This window comes from Panthera pardus, unplaced genomic scaffold (genome assembly GCF_024362965.1).
Source record: "Panthera pardus isolate Hobbes unplaced genomic scaffold, ASM2436296v1 HiC_scaffold_2, whole genome shotgun sequence".
Taxonomy (NCBI): Eukaryota; Metazoa; Chordata; class Mammalia; order Carnivora; family Felidae; genus Panthera; species Panthera pardus.
This window is the reverse complement of record NW_026526765.1, coordinates 33,153,748-33,174,093: the sequence shown is the minus strand read 5'-3', so window position 1 is coordinate 33,174,093 and position 20,346 is coordinate 33,153,748. Positions and strand designations below refer to the sequence as shown.

Below are 20,346 nucleotides of genomic sequence, written 5' to 3'. Positions count from 1 at the left end.
AGAAGGGGTCATATGTACATTGTCACCTACCTAGGTCCTAGACTCATGCCTAACACAAAACAAGTGTCTGATTCACATTTGCCAAATAAATGAATAAATAAACCAGTTACTACCCAATCCTGCATTGCTAAATAACTAAAGGGATGGTTGATAGGTTGGTGATGGGTCAGTGGTTTTATTTTTCTATGATAAAATCAAGTATATTGACTAAAACAGACTCGCAAAAAATTAACTACTTCATACTAATCCATAGCACATACATGTAGATTATGTTTAAAAATTGCCATAGGCAAGTAAACATCTCGGTTTAGATGGATTGGAAAAAGGCTAGTTTCAATTAATGAAGTATCCTTAAAGGAATGGAATTTTATTCCCCAAATGTATATTGCAATAAACCAAGGAAATAAGATTTGCTTAATGGATATAAATAAATAAATGGCTTTTCAAAAAAAAATTTTTTTTAAGTACCAACACACAAGCCCAATATTATGCTAAGTGTTATGAAGAATATACAAGGAGAAGATCTAAACTGTTCTTAAGTACTTTACAATCTGGTTTGATACATGAGACATAATGAGCAGACCAAGAAAATGTCTAATCAATGGCATTTTCTGTGACGCAGATTATAGCCTTATAGATACTCTAATCTGGAACTTGGCCTATGGGCTGGAGAGGTGAGGAAAGTTTAGAGTACGAGATGGGATTTGGCTGAGAGCATATAGGTTTTTCATGAGTGGGTTGAAGAGATTTTAGGACAAGGGCAGGGGAGGATGGAGAAATGAGCAGACAAGTGGAAAGTTGACAAGTATAACAGAAAGGCAAGTTGCTTGCCATGAGAACAGTTTGTGGTAGGAAAGAATTACAACACTCTGTTAAAAACCAGCTGGCTGATGGAAAAGGGCGATTATCAAGCTGAGCATTTAGACTCAACATAAGAGAGTTATTGTGGATTAAGAGCAAGAGTGTGGATATGATAAACAGAGGGTACTAGGAAACAACGCCAACATAACTTTTAGAAGGGGCTGAAAGTAGAGAGATCAGCTAGGAGACTATCATAGTTACTTAAACATGAGGTGGAAGGAGCCTGGATTCTAGATAAGACAGGAGGAATCAGAAGGAATAAAGAGATATAAGAAAGCCCATGAAGGCAGAGTTGAAAGGGCCTGTTCTGTTGATTGGGCATATAGGTCTGGGGAAAGGAAGAAATAAATGGTGACCTCAAGGCTGTAAATCAGGAGAACTGAAAGCTCAGATTTAGAAACACTGCTCTGGGAATGCCTGAAACCATAAACATGAGATTTCTGAAGGCTTTTGTAAACACGAGAAAGAAACTTAATGTAAAAACCTTAGCTAGAAATGTATTTGGGAGTGAAACACAATTTAGAAGTTATTTTAAGAAATAGATTATGGAAAGATTTTTAAGATAATAGAGAGGTTTTTGAAAATTTTCTTAAAATAAGAAACGGTCTCCTTACAAGGGTGTACTGACTATAGTGGAATTGGTATTTTTACCTGGTAGAACTCAGATGTACCTCAAAAATGTAACTTTGTTTTCTGTGAGTTCTTCTTGCCTTCCTGACCCTAACTCAATGACTGAAGACAAATATTTTGAACTTTCAAATTAATATTATTATTCAAGGTAAATATTCAGTCAGCTCAAAATTTAAATTCCTATCAGTTTTATCTTTTGGTCTGTCATAGGGTTTCTTTTCTACCTTCTCTGTTTTCAGATTCATCCAAACACTCATAGAGGTGGTGGGATGGGGCCTCGAATCCACAGACTGTCATTTCACGCCACGTTGGCTGCCACGGTAATGGGCTTTGTCCTAATGACTTGCTCAGCATCTACAACTGGCATTCATTTTGAATGAGTCTTTCTATTTGGTCTTTAGAGGCTTTATGCTGACACCCACCATGAAACATGTGTTCCTTGCCATAGCATCTAATCAAGGCCTTTCCTGTTCTATCAGAGTTTTCTCAATAGGCACACAAGAGCTGAGGATATGACAAATAGGCTTCCCACAATTAGGAAAATTATCCCTGGTCCATTTACTTCCTGCAATATTCCTGCTTTCTTGTTGGCCTGCCATATTGTTTGTGACACCATTCTGAATTCAGGGCTTCTCTGAAAGCTTTATAATCGTTTCCATCTATGTCCAAGGTATCATAGTTCAAAGTCCAATACTTATTTGGACTCACAATTTGGTTGGATATATTTTGCTGCACCCTAGGTTTCAACTCTGGGAGACAGAGTGTGTTACCAAGATGTAATGGTATACTAGAGCCAACTTATATATACCAGCTCATGAAAGTTTAGGAATGCTGCCAGCTAGTTGTTAAAACCAGACTTTATTTTAAATTAAATTATATGAATTTAGGTTTAAATTAATTAAAAACAAAAGCAATAAATACTCCAAATCATCACATCCTTATCATCTTAATACATTTTTACTAACTTTATCAGCATTTTAGTAGTAAAATAGACTTTAATAATACTTATGCCCTTGAGGTTATTTATGTATATTTTCTCTTTCTACCTCTGTACTCAATAATATCCGATTGGTAGCTTGAAATTGTCCATAACATGAGTATTTACACCACAGAAATTGGAAGATGCTACAATTATTAAACATTTACCAGCACACCACTCATGAGCGTAGCTCATGACTCATCTCTTGCCCATTATTTCCTTAAATTTTTCATCTCCTCTTCTTCTTTTCAGTGGTCTACAGGCTTTATTGCTATGGTTTCATGTGTGACAAAACTTGTCTTTGCATCCTCCTCTTTTACTAGGTCAAAAAATGCAACAATGGCATTTATTATTTATTAATAAAGAAGGGCAGCAGAGAGCCTGGACTTTAAAAAATATATATTGTCCTTATTGCTTGACTACTAACTTGCTTTCCAAATGTCTTTCTAATAAATAAAAGGACAGATCTCAGCCAAGACTCCAAATCATCCCAAACTCCTAATTAATAGGGTTCCATTAGTGAGGATTTATTATAGCAACAAGTAGTAATAAATTGTCTGTCTTGAGTTCTGAATAATTCACAGTTGCAAATGTACTTCCATATTTTACTACCTTGACATTTCTCATAACTTTCTTAGTTTCTGATGGTAGTAAAGCTGATTTAACTAGTAATTAATGAACAGGAGTAATTGTGTGCCCTTGGCATCTTTAACAAATGGAGTCACCTTAGCATGGCAGTATAAAAGCAGAGGATTTTCTGTGCTTCTGTTTCCACAAATGGTACAGAGGAGGTAGAGGATTGCTTCATTAGTCACCAATAATCATTTATAAAATTGGAGAAACCACAGACTAATGAATGTTTCAGCTTCTTCTAGCTCCTACATTCAGCTAGAAGGAGCTAGAAGAAGCTGAAACATTCATTAGTTGCTAGCCCAATTAAGCTATAGATTAAATCTCTATTTTTCTCACTCTGTTGATTAAATGGCCACTTTGCCAGATAGAATTTAAACGAACAAGCATTTGGGAAGTATATTTATTTCTAAATTCTCTGATGAAGTGATTCTAGTTCCCGAGTAATGCAACATTTTCCAAACAAAAGAAACTTAGAATAACAAAGTTTCACTTATTGGGAGAATGCTAGAATTTTCCCTGAACATTAAGGGAAAGTGCCATTTCTATTATTGAGACAAGGAATCTATGTACTCTGGGGGTGTTTCTATATTGATGCCTTGCAATTATATAGTGCTTTTTACTTTTATTCTTCAAAAGAAATAATGCAAAGTTCATCTGGGAAGATCATTCTTGAGATAGAGCATTACGTAGGTAGTACTGTTCACCTCGTTTTGCAAACTCTGAGTTCTAAAACCTTCACTCAAATGGTTAGCAGGGTCTACCCATCCAGGTATCACATATAGCAATACTTGAAGGTATTAATTTAATCTCAAGAATTTATCAAGAAAGCAAATATTTGTGGAAATGATTGAAGCAATATTCAGTAGTGATAATGTTGCCATATGTATATTATACCAAAAAGAGAAAAACAAATAAATTTAATGAAAGAATTAACTAACCTGGAAAAACATACATTGATAAGATTCTCATAACGCCTGCTGATAACCCAGGATAGTTAGAAAAAATGATCTCATGTCATCTGGGTTTGTCTCATGGTGATTTTCTTTCCAATCTTCTAAGATGGGAGAGATTGTTTTCTTCTCATCCCTTATTAATAACTGCAATTATTTCTTTTTGCTCATGCACTTACTTAGAAGCAACTGAGTGTTTATTACATTTCTGCAGATGTTTGCCACCCGCTAAAGTGCTCTACAAAAAGCTAATTGCCTACTTTTCTGTAATGGAAATAGCTGCATCTTGTTTTAGCTCTATGTTGTTTTCTTACCTAATTGCTCTATGATACTTATCCCTCTGCCATGATGTAAACATTCTATGTGTGAAGAGCTTCTCCATTTATGTGGTCAATAGAAAGTGTTACATCTTCCCTAGAGATATGAGGTAAACATGGCTCTTTCATATCACTTATGGTCCCAATGGTCTTTTTGTAGACAATCCATCAAGCAACAATGGTAGCAACAGTTTAATGCATCCTTGTTTAACTATTTCATGTTCTGTATCTTTTATGCCACAATTTCCTTGCATATCAGTGGGGCTCATTTACTTTTGACAATTCTCCAAATGAGTAGTTAAGGCGATTATCATTTCCTTATTTTACAGATGAGGAAACTGAGCCCTATAAATATTAACTGATATGTCCAAGGTCAAATAGTTGGTGACTGAGCTAGTATTAGAAGACAGTCTTCCTATGGAGAAATGTATATGATATGTCATCAAACGAATTTTTAAAATACAGAAAATGGGAAAATACACATAGAGATTACATGCAGAATAGAATATTAATTGAAAGCATACACATATATGCACACAAAAAAGAAATACTGCTCAAAAAGCATATTTCATACATATCAAATAGTCCATAATAGATAACATGTTTACAGAGAGAAGTAGACGTGGTCCTTGCAACACTAGAACTAATAATCTAGTGAAAGAGACAAGTGCCAATCAAATAAATACAGAAATAAATCTATACTAACACATTGTGAAAAGTGTAAACAACAACAACAACAAAAAATACAAGGTGCTATGAATAGCATCTAATTTAATATAAATATAAATTTAATATAAATGGTTAATATAAATGGGTTTAATATAACTGAAAAAGTTAAATGAGGTAGAAAACAGAAAGATGACTAGGAATTAGCCAGGTGAAGATGGTGGAAGATTTTTTAATTTTTTTTTTTTACTTTTCTGACTTTCCAAATTTCTACAAAACAGAGGTATTACTTTACCAATCAGAAACTATGCATATGTGAGCTTTGATTCTCTCTCTCTGGCAGAGTATTTCCTATCAAAACAAACCTCCTAGAAAAGCAACTCTAAATGTTGAAATTAAAAAGAGAATAGGGGCACCTGGGTGGCTCAGTCTGTCAAGCGTCAGACTCTTGACTTTGGCTCAGGTCAAGATCTCATGGTTCATGAGTTTGAGCCCCACATCAGGCTCTACGTTGGCAGAGGGAAGTCTGCTTGGGATTCTGTATCTCTCTCTCTCTGCCCCTCCCTCGATTGCTCTCTCTCTGTCAAAACTAAGCAAACCTTAATTTTAAAAGAAAAAAAAAAGAATAATCAGGGCAAGAAATACTTTAACAATGAAGAAACCTGAGAAAAGGAAAATCCGCTGCAGTAAGAGAAATTCTCTACTACTTTTCCTTCTAAGGAATTTTCTGATATATAAGTGCTGCAGGCCAGAGTCCTAATGAAAAGCAGCAGATCAGAGCTTTTTTCTACTTCACAGTGCTCGGGAGACAAAAGTTAGTAGGATGTTGAAGAGAGCCAGAACTCAAGAGATGGGTAAAGCTGTTGGGAGGTTTTAAAGCACTTCTCAATAGTAACCGATAGAACAGGCAACTCAGTAAAGATATCGAAGATTTGAAGGTTGCTTTTAATAAATTTGATCTAATTAAAATAGATAAAAGATTACAAAACTTCTTTATACACACTTTTCAAGTACATGTGAAACATTTACCATATATTGGTAAATGATCATATGTTGAGTCATAATGCAAGTCTCAATGGTTTAAAGGGATGGAGATATATAAATATAATCCCAAACAGTAGTGGAATTTAGCTATGCATATGTATTCTGAAATATTTGGAAGCAGTGTGCCTGGGTGGCTCAATTGGTTAGGTGAGTGACTCTTGATTTTGGCTGTGGTTGTGAACCCAGGGTCGTGGGATCAAGGTCTGCCTCTCTCTCCCACTCCCCCACCTTCTTTTTCTCTAAAATTAAAACATATATATGTTTTTTTAAACTATATATATATATATATATATATCACAGTTACATAGTTATGTATAACTATACACATACACACACACACACACACACACACACATGTATCTCACAGTAAAATCTTGGATTGCAAGTAATTTGTTCTGCGAGTATTCCACAAGACAAGCGAACATTTCTAATAAATGTTAATAAACAAGTGATGTCTTGCAATACGAGTAGCATGTGATGCCAAATGTCACATGATCACACCTGAGCCAATGGTTCTTCTCTCTCTCTCTCTCTCTCTCCCTGAGGGATTGTGGGTGACTGTCTCCTATGCTCAGATGCTGGGCCTCAGGCCGTGGTGTTTGACAGAAATCAGTGATATTTCAGAACGTTGGAAGGTGCCCACAACTGGCATTAGTGTATTTTTTGTCACTTGAAAGCACCTATGAACAGTCCTTTGCTTTTCCATACAAGAGTAAGCTTAGGAATGCTTTGCTTCATTCTAGGTCAAGCTGCCTGCAGACACAGACCCTTTCCTCTGCTGCTTTATTGCCAGGTACATTAAATACACTATATAGAAAGATTTTATTAATTCTGCACTGTAGTCAACATGCATGCGAGCATATACAATAGCCGCCATGCAGGAAAATATTGAAGAAGAAAGGTGGTAAGAAGGAGATGATTACTGTGGAAGTTAAGAAAGAAATCATCGAGAAGTACGAACAAGGTATGCGAGTGGCCAAAATTGCAAGATTTTATAAGAAGTCTATGTCTTCATCTCATCTGCAGAGGAGGAGGAGAAAAAGGCAGGGGAATACCTCACTTCAAATGAGATTAGGGAGATATGTAATATGGGAAACGGTGCAAAATGTTGTAGAAAAGCACCACCCAAATAAGGCTATAACAATGCAAGCAATGAATCTGGTAAATAATAATGCAATGTCTCATTTCCATGAAATCCTCAAAAGGAGGCAAAAGTAAGTGTCATTGGATAGGTTTCTTGTTTAAAGTTGTACAAAAAGAAAAAGATTCTATTGAACCAATAGATAGCAGTGATTCCATTAGTGAAGTCGTCCTACAAAATGACCCTCCTCTCTCTTGTCTCCCCCACACTGGTCGTGAAGGGTTTCAAACGTAAGTGCAGGTTAATTTGTTTATTTTTCTCTATATTTTGTATTTTTTTATGATTTTGTATTATATTACAGTATTGTAAATCATTTTTATATGAATATTTTTGGGTTGTAAAACGACTCATCTGAGTTTTCCATTATTTCTTATGGGGAAATTTACTTTGACATACAAGTGCTTTGGATTACAAGCATGTTTCTGGAACAAATTATGATGGCAAACCAAGGTTTTATTGTATATATATTTGGAAGCAGAGGGCATGCATAGGCAATGGTTGGGGAGGAGCAAGAACTTGGCAGCAAGCTGGGAGACTAGGAGCCAGGGACCCGGGAACCCCTGGGGCACCTGATGTGAGCACCATGGGGAGAAACCTGGCACCAGGGTCTCCAAGAAGTTGAGCCCTAACTGCAAGCTCAGCATGTACTTAGGCAAGTGGGACTTTGCAGACCACCCTGGACAAAGTGATGATGTGGTGCTTATGGACCCTGACTACTTGAAGGACCAAAAAATGTTTGTGACCCTCACCGATGCCTTCCGCTATGACTGTGAGGACCTGGATATAATACCCCAGAATCTTCCCTGCTTTGTCACACTGTAGCCAGACCCAGAGGACACAAGGAAGGCTTGTGGGGAAGACTTTGAGATTCGAGCCTCTGTGCTAAGTCACTAGAAAAGGAAAAGCCACAGAAGGAACTTGGTGTGTCTGGTGATCCAAAAGGTGCAATTTCCACCAAAGAAACCAGGCACTCAGATTTCAGTAGAAACCACACTTCACTTTATGTCTGACTGCTCCCTGCACCTGAGGCTTCCCTGGATGAAAAGCTATACAACCAAGGGGAGCCCCTCAACATCAACGTCCCTGTCACCAATTCCACCAAGACTGTCAAGAAGACCAAAGTCTCTGTAAGACAGCACGCCAACATCTGCCTCTCAGCACTGCCCAGTACAAGTGTCCTGTGGCTCAGATTGAGCAAGATGACCAGGTGTCACCCGGTTCCACCTTCGGAAGGTGTATATCACACCACTGCTCAGCAACAACTGGAAGAAGCGCGGTCTTGGCCTGGATGGGAAGCTCAAGCACAAGGACACCAAACTGGATTCCAGCACCATCGTGAAGGAGGGTGCCAAAGAGGAGGTGTTGGGAATCCTGGGGTTCTACAGGGTCAGGGTGAAGCTAGTGGTGTCTCGTGGTGGGGATGTCTCCATTGATGTGCCTTTTGTTCTTATGCACCCCAAGCCCCATGAACACATCACCCTCCCTGGGCCCCAGACAGCCACGCCTGAAGCTGATGCCCCTGTGGACACCAACCTCATTGAATTTGAAACCAACTATGCCACAGACGATGACATCGTGTTTGAGGACTTTGCCCAGCAGCCACGGAAGGGGATGAAAGATGAGGACCAGTTCTGCTAGAAGGGAGCTGCAAAGAGGGGGCGGCTGGTGCAGGGAGAAGGAGGGTCCCAGGCTCTCTGCCCTCCCTCCACTCAGCAGCTTCCTCAGCTATCCTTCTCCCCACCTCCCTCCCTTACCAGTTTCAGCCAGACACTCTCTGAACCCATTTTTTGTTGAGAATGGATATTACTTTTTTGACTCTGGCTATGTTTCCCCAACCCCACTATGGGTGGCAAGTCATGTTCAAATCTATATTTTTTGGAGGGGGATGCTGAAAAGGGGAGTGACCGTAGGCAAAGTGGGGAGAAAGAACTCTCACATTCAACACCCCCCCAACACCCCTGCCATCACTCTTCCTCCCTTTTCCTTCAACAGGAAAGGCTGAGGTGGGAAGTGGGGGGAGAGGGTGAGGTCAGTTCTTTGTTTCTAAGCATAAAGAAGAAAATAAACCCTTTAATAGGGAAAAAAATTATAAAATATTTGGAACAAGTAATACACTTCTAGATTACCTATGGTTCAAAGACATAATATTAATGGAAGTTAGAAAAGGGGAGGAGCCAAGATGGCGGAAGAGCATGGAAGCTTTTTGTGTGTCTCGTGTCCATGAAGTGCAGCCAGACCAACACTAAACCATCCTATACACCTAGAAAACCGATTGGAAGATTAACACAACAATCTGCACCACCTGAACCACAGAATTCAGCAGGTACACGACACGAAGAGCTGAACTTGGGGAGCAAGAAGCCCCGAAAGGTAGGGAACACCTTTTGCGGGCAGTGAGAGGACAGAGACTGGGGAAGGGGGAGCATACGGGAAAAGCACCCCTCCCCGAAAGGAGCTGGAGAGAAAGTGGAAAATTCGAAACAGCTGCAGGGACTAAACTAAAAAGGGAAAAAGGAGAAAGGAGAGGGTTTAAATTCCATTAAGACTGTAAACAAGGGGAGCGCAAAGGCTGCAACTCCACAGCTCCATACCTGGTGGTGCTCTGGTGGGAAAGGTGAATCCCCAGGAGCTGAGTGGGGTCCAGGAGGTTCTCAGGCCACACGGGGAAAAGCGGTTCCACTGCTGGAAGGACATTTGGTAGAGACTGTTGAAGCCACCTGGTCCCAGCAGAACCCGGAAGGCAGCCACATTCGCTGGTGCTGGGGCAAGGTTGTTGAGGGTGAAGTCTGGTGCCAGATGTGTGTTGCAATTTTCCATGGTCCCTGAAATGCTGAGGCTACACTGTCTCACGATTTTTTTGGGGGCGTGGGCTGGCATCTGGCCACAGTCTCGGGGCACTGGGAACAGCAGGGTCCAGAGGGCGTCCTGGGTGCAGCCGACATTCGGCCATTGCTCATTCGGCCATTGTTTGGTGAGACCCTCCCGCAGAGGGGCAGAGTGGGTCAAAGCCGCAGTCCTTCGGAAGTAAGGGGCCAGGGAAAACAGCCGCATCTGAGACAAAACTTGGGAGAGAGGTACTGCCTGGGGCCTGGTCATGGAGAGTGGAAAAGCGGAGAGTGGAAGAGAGCTGAAGACAGAGGACCGGTGCACAATTGCTGATCTGGAAGAACAGACTGGGTGGCTGGGTGGTGCCATTTTTCACTGCTCCCGCGCATGCGCATGTGCACCGATGAGCACCGCAGCAATCCACCCCAGTAGGCTAGCAGCGCCATCTAGTGGAGAGTGGAGCTGTTACAACGAGCCCCGCCCAATTGGGCCAACTTCGCTCAAGAACACAAACCTCACCGCCGGCTTAATGTATGGACTATAAAGAGTTACATGGACTGACCTCTAGGAGAAAACGAAGCAATTTCAGTCCTACTTCAATCAGTTAGCAGGTTCATTATTCAATTTATTTTCTCTCTCTCTTTATCCTTTTTCTCTTTTACAATTCTTTTCTTTTTCTTGAATACAGAAAGAAAAAACTCATTTTTATTTTCAATTTTTATTAAAAATATCTGTCTTTAATTTTTATTACTATATTTTTTACTTTGTGTAAATTTTTTCAAATTCTACTTTATTTGAAAAAAATACTTTATTTGATCTACTTCCATCATTTTATTTTAGTCTACTTCAGTGTACTCACTTTTCCAAATTTTCTTTTTTATTTCTTTTTCTTTTTTCTCTTTTTCATTTCTTTTCTTTTTCTTGAATGCAGAAAGAGAAAAACTTCGTTTTTACTTTAATTTTCTTTTAAAAATATTTTATTTAATTTTTATTACTATATTTTTTGCTTTTATGTAAATTTTTTCAAATTCTATGTTACTCCCATCATTTTATTTCAGTCTACTACAGTGTATTCACTTTTTCAAATTTTCAAACAATTTCTTTTTTGTCTTTTCTTTATTCTTTTTTTATCTTTTTTCTTTTTCGTTTCTTTTCTTTTTTCTTAAATACAGAAAACAAAAAAATCATATTTCTTTCTAATTTTTATTAAAAATATTTTTCTATAATTTTTTCTACTATGTTCTCTACTTTTGTGTATTTTAGTCTACTTTAGTGTGTTTATTTTTTCAAAATCTCAAATGATTTCCTTTTTGTTTTCTCTCCCCCCCCTTTTTTTTTTGTTCATTTGTTTCTCTAATCTGTCAAACCACTTTCTACACCCAGAGCAAAACACACCTAGGATCTAGCATCATCTATTCTATTTTTCTGTGTGTGTTTTTAATTTTTAATTTTGATATTTTTTAATTTTAATTTTTTTAATTTCAATTTTTCTACCTCATTAATTCCTTTTCTCCCTTCAAAATGACAGAACAAAGGTATTCACACCAAAAGAAAGAGGATGAAGAAATGACAGCCAGGGATTTAACCAACACACAGACACAAGCAAGATGTTCTGAACCAGAATTTAGAATCATGATAATAAGAATACTAGCTGGAGTTGAAAATAGATTAGAATCCCTTTCTGCAGAGATGAAAGAAGTAAAAAATAGCGAGAATGAAATTAAAAATGCTACAACTGAGCTGCAATCACGGATGGATGCAGTGGCGGCAAGGATGGACAAGGCAGAACAGAGAATCAGCGATATAGAGGACACACTTATAGAGAATAATGAAGCAGAAAAAAAGAGGGAGATTAAGGCAAAAGAGCACGATTTAAGAATTAGAGAAATCAGTGACTCATTAAAAAGGAACAACATCAGAATCATAGGGGTCCCAGAGGAGGAAGAGAGAAATAGGGGTAGAAGGGTTATGTGAGCAAATCATAGGGGAAAACTTTCCTAACCTGGGGAAAAAGACAGACATCAAAATCCAGGAAGCACAGAGGACCCCCATTAGATTCAACAAAAACCGACCATCAACAAGGCATATCATAGTCAAATTCACAAATACTCAAGCAAGGAGAAAATCAGGAAAGCAGCAAGGGAAAAAAAGTCCCTAACCTACAAGGGAAGACAGATCAGGTTTGCAGCAGACCTATCCACAGAAACTTGGCTGGCCAGAAAGGAGTGGCAGGATGTATTCAGTGTGCTGAATCAGAAAAATATTCAGCCAAGAATTCTTTATCCAGCAAGGCTGCCATTCAAAATAGAAGGAGAGATAAAAAGTTTCCCAGACAAACAAAAATTAAAGGAGTTTGTGACCACTAAAGAAATTTTAAGGGGGACTCTCTGAGGAGAGAAAAGAGGAAAATATATATACATATATATATATTTGTATGTATATGTATATATGTATATATATGTATATATTTGTATATGTATGTCTATATGTATATATGTGTATATATATGTACATATATGTATCAAAAGCAACAAAATATTAGAAAGGACCAGAGATCACCACCAGAAACTCCACCTCTACAAGCATCATAATGGCAATAAATTCATATCTTTCAGTACTCACTCTAAACATCAATGGACTCAATGCTCCAATCAAAAGACATAGGATAACAGAATAGATAAGAAAACAAGACCCATCTATATGCTGTTTACAAGAGGCCCACTTTAGACCTAAAGAAACCTACAGATTGAAAATAGGGGGATGGAGAACCAGCTATCATGCTAATGGTCAACAAAAGAAAGCCAGAGTAGCCATACTTATATCAGACAATCCAGACTTTAAAATAAAGACTGTATCAAGAGATGCAGAAGGGCATTATATGATAATCAAGGGGTCTATAGACCAAGAAGACCTAACAATTGTAAACATTTATGCGCCAAATGTGGCGGCACCCAAATATATAAATCAATTAATCACAAACATAAAGTAACTCATCAATAGTAATACCATAATAGTAGGAGACTTCAACACCCCACTTAGAGCAATGGACAGATCATCTAATCAAAAAATCAATAAGGAAACAATGGCTTTGAATGACACACTGGACTAGATGGACTTAACAAATACATTCAGAACATTTCATCCTAAAGCAGCAGAATATACATTCTTCTCCAGTGCACATGGAACCTTCTCCAGAATAGACCATATACTGGGACACAAATCAGCCCTAAGTAAATACAAAAAGATCGACATCATACTGTGCATATTTTCAGACCACAACGCTATGAAACTCGAAATCAACCACAAGAAAAAATTTGGAAAGGTAACAAATACTTGGAGACTGAAGAACATCCTACTAAAGAATGAATGGGCTAACCAAGCAGTTAAAGAAGAAATTAAAAAGTATATGGAAGTCAATGAAAATGATAACACCACAACCCAAAACCTCTGGGATACAGCAAAGCCGGTCATAAGAGGAAAGTATATAGAAATCCAGGCCTTCCTAAAGAAGGAAGAAAGATCCCAGATACACAACTTAACCTTATACCTTAAGGAGCTGGAAAAAGAACAGCAAATAAAACCCAACACCAGCAGAAGACAGGAAATAATAAAGATTAGAGCAGAAATTAATGCTATAAAAACCAAAAAAACAGTGGAACAGATCAATGAAACCAGAAGCTTGTTATTTGAAAGAATTAACAAAATTGATAAACCACTAGCCAGTTTGATCAAAAAGAAAAAGGAAAGGACCCAAATAAGTAAAATCAAGAATGAAAGAGGAGAAATCACAACCAACACAACAGAAATAAGAATAATAACAAGAGAATATTATGAGCAATTATATGCCAATAAAATGGGCAATCTGGAAGAAATGGACAAATCCCTAGAAACACATACACTACCAAAACTGAAACAGGAAGAAATAGAAAATTTGAACAGACCCAGAACCAGTAAGGATATCGAATTAGTAATAAAAAATCTGCCAAAAAACCAAAAAGCCAGGGCTAGATGGCTTTCCAGGGGAATTCTACCAAACATTTAAGGAAGAGTTAACACCTATTCTCTTGAAGCTGTTCCAAAAAATATAAATGGAAGGAAAACTTCCAAACTCTTTCTATGAAGCCAGCATTACCCTGATTCCAAAACCAGACAGAGACCCCACTAAAAAGGAGAACTATAAACCAATTTCCCTGATGAACATGGATGCAAAAATCCTCAGCAAGATATTAGCCAACCGGATCCAACAATACATTAAAAAAATTATTCACCACGACCAAGTGGGATTTATTCCTGGGATGCAGGGCTGGTTCAATATACGAATAACAATTAACATGATTCATCATATCAATAAAAGAAAGGACAAGAACCATACAATCCTCTCAATAGATGCAGAGAAAGCATTTGACAAAACAGCATCTTTTCTTGTAAAAAACCCTCAAGAAAGTAGGGATAGAAGGATCATACCTCAAGATGATAGAAGCCATATATGAGTGACCCAACGCTAATATCATCCTCAATGGGGAAAAACTGAGAGCTTTCCCCCTAAGGTCAGGAACAAGACAGGGATGTCCACTCTCGCCACTGTTATTTAACTTAGTATTGGAAGTCTTAGCCTCTGCAATCAGACAGCACAAAGAAATAAAAGGCAACCGAATTGGCCAGGAGCAGGTCAAACTTTCACTCTTCGCAGATGACATGATACTCTATATGGAAAACCCAAAAGATTCCACCAAAAAACTGCTAGAATTGATCCATGAATTCAGCAAAGTTGCAGGATATAAAATCAATGCACAGAAATCGGTTGCATTCCTATACACCAACAATGAAGCGACAGAAAGAGAAATCAAGGAATCAATCCCATTTACAGTTGCACAAAAAACCATAAAATACCTAGGAATAAATCTAACCAAAGAGGTGAAAAATCTATGCACTGAAAACTATAGAAAGCTTATGAAAGAAATGGAAAAACACAAAGAAATGGAAAAAGAATCCATGCTCCTGGATAGGAAGAACAAATATTGTTAAAACGTTGATACTACCCAAAGCAAACTACATATTCAATGCAATCCCTATCAAAGTAACGCCAGCATTCTTCACAGAGCTAGAACAAATAATCCTAAAATTTGTATGGAACCAGTTAAGACCCTGAATAGTCAAAGCAATCTTGAAAAAGAAAACCAAAGTAGGAGGCATCACAACCCCAGACTTCAAGCTATACTACAAAGCTGTAATCATCAAGACAGTATGGTACTGACACAAGAACAGACACTCAGATAAATGGAACAGAATAGAGAACCCAGAAATGGACCCACAAACGTATGGCCAACTCATCTTTGACAAAGCAGGAACGAATATCCAATGGAATAAAGACAGTCTCTTCAGCAAGTGGTGCTGGGAAAACTGGACAGCAACATGCAGAAGAATGAACCTGGACCACTTTCTTACACCATACATAAAAATAAACTCAAAACGGATGAAAGACCTCAATGTAAGACAGGAAGCCATCAAAATCCTCGAGGCGAAAGCAGGCAAAAACCTCTTTGCCACAGCAACTTCTTACTTCGATCTTGGCCACAGCAACTTCTTACTTAACACATCTCTGGAGGCAAGGGAAACAAAAGCAAAAATGAACTACTGGGAACTCATCAAAATAAAAAGCTTCTGCACAGCGAAGGAAACAGTTAGCAAAACTAAAAGGCAACTGACAGAATGGGAGAAGATATTTGCAAATGATGTGTCAGCTAAGGGGTTAGTATCCAAAATCTATAAAGAACTTATCAAACTCAACACCCAAAAACCAAATAATCCAGTGAAGAAACAGGCAAAAGACATGAATAGACATTTCTCCAAGGAAGATATCCAGATTGGCCAACTGACACATGAAAAATGCTCAACATCACTCATGATCAGGGAAATACAAATGAAAACCACAATGAGATACCACCTTACACCTGTCAGAATGGCTAACATTAACAACTCAGGCAACAACAGATGTTGGCGAGGATGCAGAGAAAGAGGATCTCTTTTGCATTGTTGGTGGCCGTGCAAGCTGGTGCAGCCACTCTGGAAAACAGTATGGAGGTTTCTCAAAAAACTAAAAATAGAACTATCCTACAGACCCAGCAATTGCACTATTAGGCATTTATCCAAAGGATACAGGTGTGCTGTTTTGAAGGGACACATGCACCCCCATGTTTATAGCAGCACTATCAACAATAGCCGAACTATGGAAAGAGCCCAAATGTCCATCAATGGATCAATGGATAAAGAAAATGTGGTATATGTATACAATGGAGTATTACTTGGCAATCAAAAAGAATGAAATCTTGCCATTTGCAACTGCATGGATGGAACTGGAGGGTATGATGCTAAGTGAAATTAGTCAGAGAAAGACAAAAATCATATGACTTCATTCATATGAGGACTTTAAGTGACAAAACAGATGAACATAAGGGAAGGGAAACAAAAATAATGTAAAAACAGGGAGGGGAACAAAACAAAAGAGTCTCATAAATATGGAGAACAAACTTACGGTTGCTGGAGGGGTTGTGGGAGGGGGCATGGGCTAAATGGGTAAGGGGCATTAAGGAATCTACTGAAATTATTGCTTCTCTATATAGTAACCAATTTGGATGTAAATTTTGAAAAATAAAAAATAAAGTTAAAAAAAGGAATTAGAAAATATTTAATTTGAAAATGAAATGCAACACACAAATCTTATAGAATAAAGTGAAATCAGTTTTCAAAGGGAAATTTAAAAACCTTAAAATGTGTGTTAAGAGGGAAAAGGCTGAAGACAAATGACATGTTTACTAAATATTTAAAAAACTAAACCTACATGAAAAGAAAGTGATAAAGTTAGGAGTAGAAATTAATAAAACAGAAAACAAACATGACTAAAGAGAAAATCAATAGACCAAAAATTAGATCTTTGAAAAGACTAATAAAATTGAGAAACCTTAAGGCACAGAGAGAATAATTATTAGTAATAACAATTTTAATATGAAGAATAATAAAGAAGACATCACTAAAGAGGCTACAGAATCTAAAAATGCCTTAGAAGCATACTTTGAGAAACGTTATGCCCCAAAAAAAGAAGAAAAAAAAGAAATGGACAAATTCCTAGAGAAAGAAGCTTAGCAAAAATGACATAATTAAAGACATAGATAACCTATAAGTCTTATTTCTGTTAGATTCATTGTACACGGTATTAAATCCTTTACTCCTCAAACACTCAGATCCATATTGGACTTACCGGTAAATATTTTAAAATCACATCAATCTTAAACAAACTCTTCCACAATATAGGAAAAGAGCTAACAACTTGTTTAATCTGGCCAATCCAATCTTAACACTAAACTTTGACAAATATGTTCCAAGAATATTAGTACAGGCTAATATTTCTCATGAAAATAGAGACAAAAACCCTAAATATATACCAGCCAATCAAATCCAGGTATTCCCCAAATGCACCAATTCTCAAAATGCAATGGTGACTTGAGATTCAAAAATCAATTGATGTTATCTCCAGATGTCATCCTGTCAGACAAACCCCAAATGATGAATATTCTAAAAGTAGGTGGTCTTTATTCTTCAAAATTGTCAATGCCACTAATGACAACGAAAATTTAGGTATCTGTTCTTGTATTAAGAGAGACAGTTGAGGGTGCCTGGCTGGCTCAGTTGGCTAAGCATCTGACTCTTGGTTTCAGCTCAGATCATGATCTCTCAGTTTGTGGGATCAAGCCCTGTGTCTGGCTCCATGCTGACAGTGTGGAGCCTTCCCAGGATTCTCTGTCACTCCCTCTTTCTCTGTCCCTCCCCCACTCTCTCTCTCTCTCAAAATAAGCTTAAAAAAAAACAGAAAGAAAGAGAGACAATGATGGCTAAAAGAAACATGGGATCCTGGGCTGGACTCTGTAATAGAGAGGAAAATAAAAAAATCATGCTTCAAAACTTGGTTTAAAGAAAGAGCAGATTGGATAAACTGTGAAATTCTTCTACTGGGATTTATCTTTGTTTTCTTTCGTATATCTAAGCCTGAAACAACACTGTTTTTATTCAAACAGACTGCTTTACACTCTCCTATGAGAAACGATAGGGCCAATGGAATCACTCAGGAAGTCAATTAGGCATATTCCATGGTGTCAGTAAAAGGTATTTCGAGATCTCTTTTCCTATGATACCTATCATTTTCCTATGATACCTATAAAGGTATCATGTCCACAGCATTTTGAGGGTCTTGCTTAGTGATCTACCCCTGGGATTGCTCACCCACCAGCCTATTTTGTAATTGTTGCCCCCCACCGATTTCCTCTATTATTGCTGGAAAGCAGAGCAGAAACAGTACTTTTATTCAAGCAGTTTCATTCAACCATCTAGCCCTTGTAGAATAATGAAATCATCACAGTTTTGTAACTAATTCTCTGCTCCTCTCTTTGTTTTCCTGCCTCCTCTGACATATATCTCCCCAGTGCCCAGTTGGGTAACAACACCTATTCATCCCTAAATGTCAGCTATAGGAGAAACCATAAAACCAAAGCATTTGTGTATTATAATAGTACCCGAGGTAATTTCAGCTTCAGGCTGAATACAAATCTTTTCCTCACATCCTCTTGAATTGTATTCTTTATATCTGTGATCAAAACAGATTGGGAAGCTTAATTGACAGTAGAAATTCAAATGGATTGATGGATGTTAAAAAATTTTATGATGGGGGAGGAGGATAGGGAAAGTGTTTGGTTAAATGAATATGGCTAAAAGATTCTATTTATTCCCATCTAGGAAGCTCCAAGAATTTCTATTGAACATAGCAATTGGCCATATAAACTTATTTCATCAATCTCCTGTTATGACAGGAAAGAAATAAAATGTTGTAAATCCAAAAGGACAAGAAGAACAGAGGAGATGTCAGCAGACGTAATATTTCAATAATTTTTGGAAACAAAGCAAATGGAAGAATGGTAGGTGACTCAGAATGGAGCAAGCTTACGTGCTAAAAGGCACACAGAGTGAGTACCAAAGAGGAGTCCCTTTTTAACCTGCAGAGCCCTGTGGAGGCAAAGGACTTGGAGGCATCAGGTTACCTCGCTCAAGACAAGCAAGTACCTCCCCATCTTCTTCCAGCAGAAGACACTAGGCTTGGAAAATCAAACCTTACACAAAGATCAAGGATAAGAAATGACAAAATTGTCGATGGACATAAACAAGCAATTATTTTCCTTGTAATTTATTTACAATACATGTTGGTTTAAATCAGTTTCACCACTTTTTTTTTCATTATCATTCCCTAAGAAACTTCTTCCACTTCTTTTTCCCTAATTGCTCATCCCCCAATGAGATTTTGACACCCATGATATATTGTATACCTGCTTATATATTGTATGCATATATGTACTTTAAACATAAAAACAAAAAATACAAAGTTTACTTTTTGCTCAATGCAGATTTTAGAATGACTACTTTTAAAAGTTAAAAGTTGAAATATTAAAAAGCTATTGTCATGTAACATCTTCATGATTATTGCTCAGTAAATTTTAATGTAACTTATTTAGTTCTATAAATTGTAATCTATAAAATGAATATGCAAATTGGAAACATAATACACAGTTATAAGAGATTTTTAAACTATTCTTGTTTTTTTTTTTGGTAATTTACAGTTGACCCTTGAACAATGCAAGAGTGTCGATTCCCTGCACTGTAAAAAATCGACATGTAACTTTTGATTCCCTTAAAATTAACTAATAGCCTACCATTGACCAGAAAATCTACCAACAACATAAACATTTGATTAACAGATATTTTGTATATGTATCATATGCTATATTCTTACAGTAAAGTAAGCTAGAGAAAGGAAAATGTTATTAAGATCATAAGGAAGAGAAAATACATGTATAGTATTGTACTATACTTGTCAAAAGAAAATTTGCATGTAAGTGGACTCATGTAGTTCAAACCTATGTTGTTCAAGAGTTACCTGTAATTTAAAAATTAAATCGCTTAAGGGGCGCCTGGGTAGCTCAGTTGGTTGAGTGTCTGACTTCGGTTCAGGTCATGATCTTACAGTTTGTGAGCTCGAGCCCCACATCAAGCTCACTGCTGTCAGCTCAGAGCCCGCTTTGAATCCTCTGTCGCCCCTCCCCTCTTGTGTTCTCTCAAAAATAAACATTTTTTAAATTAAATTACTTAAAAATTGTATTAGTGGACCAAACTCTTAATTTTTGCTTGATATGGGTAAATAACTTTTAAATAGCTGCCAGATATTCATTTGGATATTGTCAACATTTTCTTTCTTTTCAG

General features: G+C 37.5%; 1 pseudogene; it reads left to right on the top strand.

Annotated features, from left to right (window-relative positions):
- The first annotated feature begins 1,760 nt into the window (after positions 1–1,760).
- LOC109275803 (beta-arrestin-2-like) lies at positions 1,761–8,859 on the top strand (annotated as a pseudogene).
- The last annotated feature ends 11,487 nt before the right edge of the window (positions 8,860–20,346 follow it).